The sequence below is a fragment of the Mesoplodon densirostris genome, chromosome 10 (genome assembly GCF_025265405.1).
Source record: "Mesoplodon densirostris isolate mMesDen1 chromosome 10, mMesDen1 primary haplotype, whole genome shotgun sequence".
Taxonomy (NCBI): Eukaryota; Metazoa; Chordata; class Mammalia; order Artiodactyla; family Ziphiidae; genus Mesoplodon; species Mesoplodon densirostris.
The window spans coordinates 22,978,140-22,986,342 of NC_082670.1; the positions used below are offsets into that span (position 1 = coordinate 22,978,140).

The following is an 8,203-nucleotide window of genomic DNA, read 5'->3' on the forward strand; positions in this document are numbered from 1 at the left end:
GACTCTGCATTATTTACTCACACTTTAAAAGCCAAACAAGTCAGGTACTCATTCCCTATTACCCTCCAATCAATTTTTAGCTAGTACACAATCATGTGTTTTATAAACCTTTCTGGATATAATGAGCATCTTTTCCTGAGACAGAAAGTAGGGAATCATGAATATTACAAAACACTATTTTTACAAGGGAGGTCTCAGAGTGAATGAACACTTCCAATATTTCACCTACCTTCTGAGTTTCAAAGTTTTCAAATATCTATGGGCTCAAATGAAATATTCTTCATTCTTGCCTAAGAGTCAGGCTGGACCTTGGAACTGGTCACTGGGTGAGACTCTTTCTTGAAGGAGTATGACTGAAAACTTTTATCTCTGCTAAACCAAGCTCCAGCCAACTCATGCCTGGGCATGCCCTGATGGATTTGCTAATGTTAAGTGAGTGTGGTATAATAAATATATGTGGTCTTTGTCCCTGGTTCCTGGCACAAAGCTCCTCAAACTCTTGGGACTTCATAGTGATAGGAGTGTGGTTTGTCAGTCACATCCTTATCTTATCCTTATCCTTGCTCTTATCCTAATGAGGTAACTTAGGGTGGTGCCCTTAGATAGCCTCAGAATAAGGCTGGTCACCAGAAAGACCAAGAGATTAGAAGCTTGGCACTTTCAGTCCCACCCACCCACCTCTGAGAAGGGGAAGAGGGGCTGAGGATCTGCAGAAAGTGTGCAGACCAGCCTTAAAGCAGGTGGTCCCTGGACCCGAGTCTGACCTACGCGGAGGACCACAAAGAAGTCCCAAGTTTGAAACGTCCGAAAGCGCCAGAGCAGAAAAGGGGGCCCCAACTGGACTTCCAAGCTGTCCACACAGCCGGGAACCACCTCACCCCTGACTCACCCCACCCTTCCGGCCAGTGAATCCGACCTCCTCCCCGCAGCTCCAGATGGGGATGGTAAAAAGTAACTTATCCTAAAGAGACCACTCCTAACGCGAGCCTAGCCTACAAAAACCAAGGTTACTTCCCGGTCCTCTCTAGGACGTTGGCTGTTTCGCCTTCTCAGTGGTTCCTCCAGCTCCAGTTTCCTGCATCGAAAGCAGAGAAGCAGCTAAAACTTTCGAACTTACTCCCTGACACCACCAGAGTTAACCGGCTGTTTGCCTCTCTACCAACACTACACATAGCATTTACAGACCCCTTTCTTTGTGCTAGGAAGAGTTATGCACTTTGCACACATTGTCTCATTTAATCCTGGAAGTAAAGCATGAAGACTGTGTTTCTTCCTCAACTTCTATGACAGGAGAATTCAACAGTTTGACGCTTGTGAAAAGTCATCACTTGATTGTATTTAACTCATATCCTACAACCTCTCTAGATTAACTTGGGCTCTAAAACCTGTAACAAATGTTCATTGCTTTCCTCTTCAGCGCAATCTGTAACCAGGTCCCAGTCTAGCTTTGCTTTCCTACTTCTTTTACGGATGAAACAATGGTTGAGACTCTCCCAGAAAAGCCTTGTAGAATTTTAAAATTTGTAGTGGAGGAAGAAATAATTTTCCCTCTATTCTTCTAAGTTCTTGACTGGGTCCCCTGTAATGAAAGTCAGATAAACAAGAGAAAAACAAACAGAAGTTTATTAACATGTGTATATATATACATGGGAGATACCCAAGGGAAAATGAGTAACTCTCAGAGGTGGCTTAGAATTCTTAACTACCATCTTCAGCTAAAGATAAAGGAGTCAGGGTGTGGGGGAGGTCGGTTATGAGGAGGTGACCGGGAAAAGGGGAGGAGAGAAAATGAGAAAAGGAGGAAAGGAAGTAAGAAATAGGAAGCTTTCACAGAAGACGCTAATAGGTCAAGGGTCAAAGTTCAAAGGCTAATACTTCAAACCATAAGTGATTGAATTAGATAGAAATTTTAGTCATTTTCCCCTCTCCTATTTTTCCTTTTCTCTCTTGTCATCACTACCCTGATGTTAATGAAAATAAAAATACCTGAAAAACGTACATATAAAGCACTTGAATGTTCTACCATATATAAAATATATAACCAACAAGGACCTACTGTATAGCACAGGCAACTATACTCAATATTTTGTCTAGGGCAACTGTCTTAGATTGGGCTGCTATAACAAAATATCATAAACTGGATGGCTTAAATAACAGAAATTTCTTTCTTACAGTTCTAGAAGCTAGAAAGTCTGAGATCAGCATGGTCCAAGAGGTCAGGGTTCCAGTGAGGAACCTCTTCTTGGTTGTAGAAGGCTGTCTTCTTAGAGCAGAGTGAGGAGTAAGCTCTCTCAGGACACTAATCCCTTTCATGAGGGTAGACCTCATCTAATCCTCATTACTTTCCAAAGACCCCATCTCCAAATACCATCACATTAGCCGGTAGGGTTTCAGCAAACAAATTGGGGGATGGGGGAGGGAGCATATTCAGTCCATAAGAACAACTATCATAGATTTGAGGTGTCTTACAACACTAAGTTGTAGAAAACTGATAATAGTGCAAATGATTTTCATCCACAGAAATGCAAGTGAACTGTGTTTAGTGGAATGCAATTGATCATTGCCCTGAAATTGACAGGTTAAAAAAATCCATTTGTAAATTTATTCCAACATTACAGATTGTCTATAAATATGTGATACTTTGAATTTTCTTTTGAACCAGTTGTAACATCTTACTGGTTGTTACATTTTTCATGAATTAAGTAGTCTTTGACATATATTTGTTTTTATTAGTGTGAAAGTCATAATTTTACCTTTTTAAAAAAAGTATCATTTAACAATTTGGAAAGAATTGAGGTATATTCACTAGTGGAAGAAATAAAATATCAACTTTGTGGGGGGTAAATGTAGATTGAAAAACATGGTTTGGATCTGAAGCTAGAAAAGTCTTTCTCTACTCCCTCTTACCATGCCTACACCTGGAACTCAGAAGACACACTCACCCGGCAGCTCGTGAAGACACAGGTACCCCTAGAAACCACCAAAGCAAAGGGCTGAGGGAGACCACAAAAGGACAGCTGAACATTAATGCCACCCAAAAGATAAATGTGGGTCAAAGAAGGTAAAAACCCTTATTGACTCTTACTCAGTTTTCTCTTCCCATGGGGAGGGCAAAGAAGAGGATTAATGAAGTGGTGGAGTATCTTCTCAATAATTCCAAGAGGCACTTGCAAGTGAAACGGGAAATTTCCTCTTAAAAAGTAGTTTTGTTAAAATTCTGTAATTGTGTGCTCTTTTTAAACTAAAATCAACCTTTTAAAAATCCAATATCACAGTCATATGAAAAGCCATTTATGATAGCATCCTTGCTTTTTTTCTTCTAGAACTCTCCAGGAGAAACAGCTGCTATCTCTTCACCTCAACTATCTTCCTGACTTTTTTCAATTCACCCAGTTCTCCAAAGAAAATACACATTCTTCCAGAGTATTCATAGATACACTTGTCTGCTCCTCTGAAAATGATTTTATTAGGCAGTGGATATACATGTATATGATATTATATGCCCTGTACAGTTATGTGTTTAATAAAAATAATAGAAGTCTTGTGAGAATCGATTTCCCCTCCTTAAGCTTTTATATTTCATTTCATATTTCAGTTAACCACAGTTAATTTAAGAACTGCAGGGAGCTGAGCATGTTTGGTAGTACTTGAAACCATTTGGTTCCAGCCATCTGAATTCAGAATGTGACCTGTCAGATCAAACAATTGGATCTGTCTCTGATGAATGTCTCTGGAGAATTTAATTGTCAAATAAACCATGTTTTCTTTTCACCTGCCTAGTCTCTTGCATTTTGACTATTAGGATAAAAATCAAAGATCAAATGAGTAGTCATGAGTGGTCATAATGACAGAGAAATACATGGTCATGTATATATGAATCTTCAATAGCTGGCATTAAATACTTAGTCTCAAGATCCAGGATGTGTATATTCTTCTCCTGAGAGATAAGGGAATCTTGGAATGTGGTGTTCCTGAGGCAGAATCAGTCATGACTGGAATATAAGGAACACAGGGTATAAACTTATTTTACTGTTTTTAAAATTAAATTAAAATTTAATTCTATCCTATCCTACCCTATTCTATTCTACTGCCACAGCACCAGGGCTGCATCCCCTGGTACATAATAAGCACTCATTAAATATTTGTTGAAAGAATGGTAATTATAAATACAGTGAATGTTCAGAAAAAAAAAAGTAGATAAATGAAACAGGATCTACCTATCCTGTGGAATGATTTGCAACATTTCCTTTGTAAGGAAAAAGATTAAGTGTTCACGTGGAAAGAGCTCAAGATCTATTAAGCGAAATAATGTGTAAGAGAATGGTATGTTTCGTGTGACTGCATTTCTGTAAAAACGAACAAAATATTTATGAATATATATACACGAATGCAGAGAAAACAGGAGTGTAAGAAATATAGTAAAATACTGATGGTGGTTAGATTTGGAGGAGGAAAGTATAACTTCCACATTTAATTCAAGAGTTACAACGGCACTCAGTTTTGACCGAGGAAACAAAATAATTATCAGACGCCAACGTGAGTGTGAATGTGCATAATTTACAAAGGAAATGTTTGAGAACTAGTACATGACTTTTGAAAATGGAGAAGAGACCGGAGGATCTATATAAGATTTCTTTGCAGACAGCACTGCCATGAGCCAGAGGGGAGTGGGGTTGGTAGGAAAGTGCTACAGGAAGTATTCAGGGCAGGGCCTGGGTCTGCAACAAAGTGGATGAGCCGGATAGATAAGCAGGCAGGGTACCGGACCATCGCCCCCTTTCTCCTCCGGCACCAAAGCGAAGGGAACTATCTGGGTTCCCAAAACTCGCTGTTTCTAGATTATCTCGCGATGCCTCAGAAAAAACCAACCTCTTGTAGTACTCTCCTGTCTTTATTAAGCGTTTTCGCTCCAAATATCGTGGCTTCCAAAAAATATCGCGATGCTTCAGCTTTTAATATTTTTGGCGTTAACAGTCCCTGTGAGAAAATTTTAAAAGTCAGTTTTTAACACACTGAGTTGATAAATTGCTTATGCATATTGCTCTTGTCAATATTTTTGTTTCGGAAATTAGGGGAAGGGAGAAAACGGTGTGTCAGAAGTGGGATTCGAACCCACGCCTCCATACGGAGACCAGAATCCTCAATCTAGAGGAAGAATCGCTTGAGTCTGGCGCCTTAGACCACTCGGCCATCCTGACACCTTAAGGACTCAGTGAGATTTTGCCTTGAAATAGACACAAAGAGTAGCGTCTCTGTGACGTATAGTCCAGAGAGGGGTTTACGTCCGAGTCGCCGGGTAATGGTCCGAGAATAAAAGGCCACCTGTGGTCTGAAAAGGAAGACAGCTCATATTTCGGGAGGGAAGGGAAAAGAACATCATTTAGCTCAGGTCGCTTGGTGGGTTTTCCAGCCTCTAATCTTTACCGAAATCTTGAGCGTAGTTAGCCTCGCCCTAGGCTTGCTTTCTTTTGAAGACAGTGAGGAACATCACCAAAAATGTAGCAAAAGACCCCGATTCTATGGCATGAACCATTTTATCTTCTCTATTAGGTTCCTTTTCGTCCCCAGATCTGCCTTGCCACTCGAGAAGTGTTTGTTTGGGGCTCCGAAAGTGACAGCCGAGGAAGAGCCTGAGAAAATCCTTGTAGGGCGCGACAGCTCCCGCCGGTGTAAACTTGACAAGGCCAGTTTCTGCCCCAAGGGATTGACCTGTCCCAGGTCCAGAGAAACTCTGGGAGCGACACGCTTGCTTCCTGACCTTCCTGGTCAGTCACAGATATTCCGGAGTGAAAGTCTCCATGGCGTCCATTGCCAGGTCGTGGATAAAATGGCGATTTTTAAGGGGGATAGCAGGGGGGAAATGAGAGACGTGCCACATATCCTGACTCAGACTTTTCCAGCTTTCTCAGCTTTGTGCAAAGTAATCTGAGCTGTGTCTGGAAGGTCACATATTTTAATGAAATCCTGAGACTAAAAAATAAGAAATCATTCCTCCAACTAGATTGAGAGTCCTTAGGGGCCAGGGAAACTGCGAAAATAACCTCTGTAGGCCCAGTGCCTGCCCAGGACCGTGCCTGGCATACATGGTAGGAACTCAACAAGTATATTTGACTCACTTGTTTCAACTGTTGTGTTTGGGCTGTGAAGTTCAGACAGTAGAAACATAGATTTGGGGATTTTAAGTAGATTTTGTCCCGATAGGTTACCTTTTGTATTTATTGATACACAAAGGTTTTCCTTTTTCTTTATGTATGGCAAAGTTTAGTTCTGTTTTCTGCATAAAGAGAAATAGTTTTAATTTCGGTAGAACCTGAGATTTCTAGACTCCCTTGGTTTCATATGCTATTTTTGATAGAGAAAATGGGGAGTGAGAAGTATAGGGGAAAATAGTTTCCTAATTTCCCTCCCCTCAAGATTTGAGATTTGCTCTATTTTCTTTCATAAGCTATAATTGTCCCGGAAGTGATTCCCAACGAGGCGACTGTAACTTCTTAAAAATTCATAATTTTTTAAATTGCAAAGTACTGCAATTATCCCATATCGAATGGATATTGTTGAACATACGGGGTTTTTTTCATTTTCATGAAACATACTCTAAAGAACATCCTTGCATAAACATTTTCAAATACCCATAATTATTTCTAGAAGTGGAATCACTAGATCAGTTTATCTAGTTTTTAAGAATTATTTATTTTTTCAATTTTGGTAAGTGCAGTTTATTTATTTATTTTTGGCTGCACTGGGTCTTTGTTGTTGCCTGCGTGGGGCTACTCTTCTTGGCAGTGCGCAGACTTCCTATTGCGGTGTTTCCTCTTGTTGCGGAGCACGGGCTCTAGGCACTCCGGCTTCAGTAGTCGCAGCACGCAGGCTGAGTAGTTGTAGCTCATGGGCTCTATCTAGAGTGCAGGCTCAGTACTAGTGGTGGGCATATGGGATCTTCCCGAACTAGGGCTCGAACCCGTGTCTCCTTGCATTAGCAGACGGATTCTTAACCACTGCGCACCAGGGAAGTCCCAAATAACAGGCTTTAATTTCCAACCTTGAAATGAATCTCTTGACTGTTTTATGCGGAAATGTACCTGGGGCAATACTGTCATATTCATGTACTGTTTGCACAATATGAAATCTAAGCTACTTTGTCAATATCCTAGCAAAGTCAGTTCCCCTAGAATAATCTACCCTGGTTTGGTTGAGCTTTCTCATTATTCTTCACAAAGACCTCATATAGAAATTACTCAGCCATAAAATGGAATATTACTCAGCCATAAAAAAACGAAATTGAGTTATTTGTAGTGAGGTGGATGGACCTAGAGTCTGTCATACAGAGTGAAGTGAGTCAGAAAGAGAAAAACAAATACCATATGCTAACACATATAGATGGAATCTGAAAAAAAACAAAACAAAAAAAATGGTTCTGAAGAACCTAGGGGCAGGACAGGAATAACGACGCAGACGTAGAGAATGGACTTGAGGACATGGGGAGGGGAAAGGGTAAGCTGGGACGAAGTGAGAGGGTGGCATGGACGTATATACACTACCAAATGTAAAATAGCTAGCTAGTGGGAAGCAGCCACATAGCACAGGGATATCACCTCGGTGCTTTGTGACCTAGGGGGTGGGATAGGAAGGGTGGGAGGGAGACGCAAGAGGGAGGGGCTATGGGGATATATGTATATGTATAGCTGATTCACTTTGTTATACAGCAGAAACTAACACACCATTGTAAAGCAGTTATACTCCAATAAAGATGTTTTTAAAAATTAAACAAATGGATTGTCGAAAGAAAAACAAAAAGAAATTACTGGGTTAAAGGAGGTTCAGGAGTGTAGTGATTTAATTACATGATCAAGTCAAAATTTATTGCAGGACCAAGTTACTAGGTACCAGCCTCTCAGCCTCAAGAAAAAGCGCACTGAAGAAGAAATTAGACCTAAGTGTTCAGCTTCTTCCCACTACCGTGGTCCACAATGAGGTCTCCTACAGCATACAATGTTTTACTTATCTGCAAATGGTCTTTTGTCGATCTCCACTTTTTCATGTTATTTTTTCTCCTCTTAATTGACTTTATTAACTTTTCCAAGGACAGGGTCATGTTCTCTTGTATTCTCAATAGTCAAGTTCAGCCGGGGCACAATTAACACTGGTTAATTGTGTATTTGAATCAAAGAATCATTGTCTCGCATTTGTGAAGAAGCAATCCACC

At 40.5% G+C, this 8,203-nt stretch overlaps 1 non-coding gene across 1 annotated transcript; it reads right to left on the bottom strand.

Annotated features, from left to right (window-relative positions):
- Positions 1–5,091: 5,091 nt before the first annotated feature.
- Positions 5,092–5,198, bottom strand: TRNAL-CAA (transfer RNA leucine (anticodon CAA)). Its single transcript has 2 exons — positions 5,161–5,198; positions 5,092–5,137 (listed from the first exon to the last, which is right to left on the bottom strand). It is a non-coding gene; the product is annotated as a tRNA-Leu (tRNA).
- Positions 5,199–8,203: the final 3,005 nt, after the last annotated feature.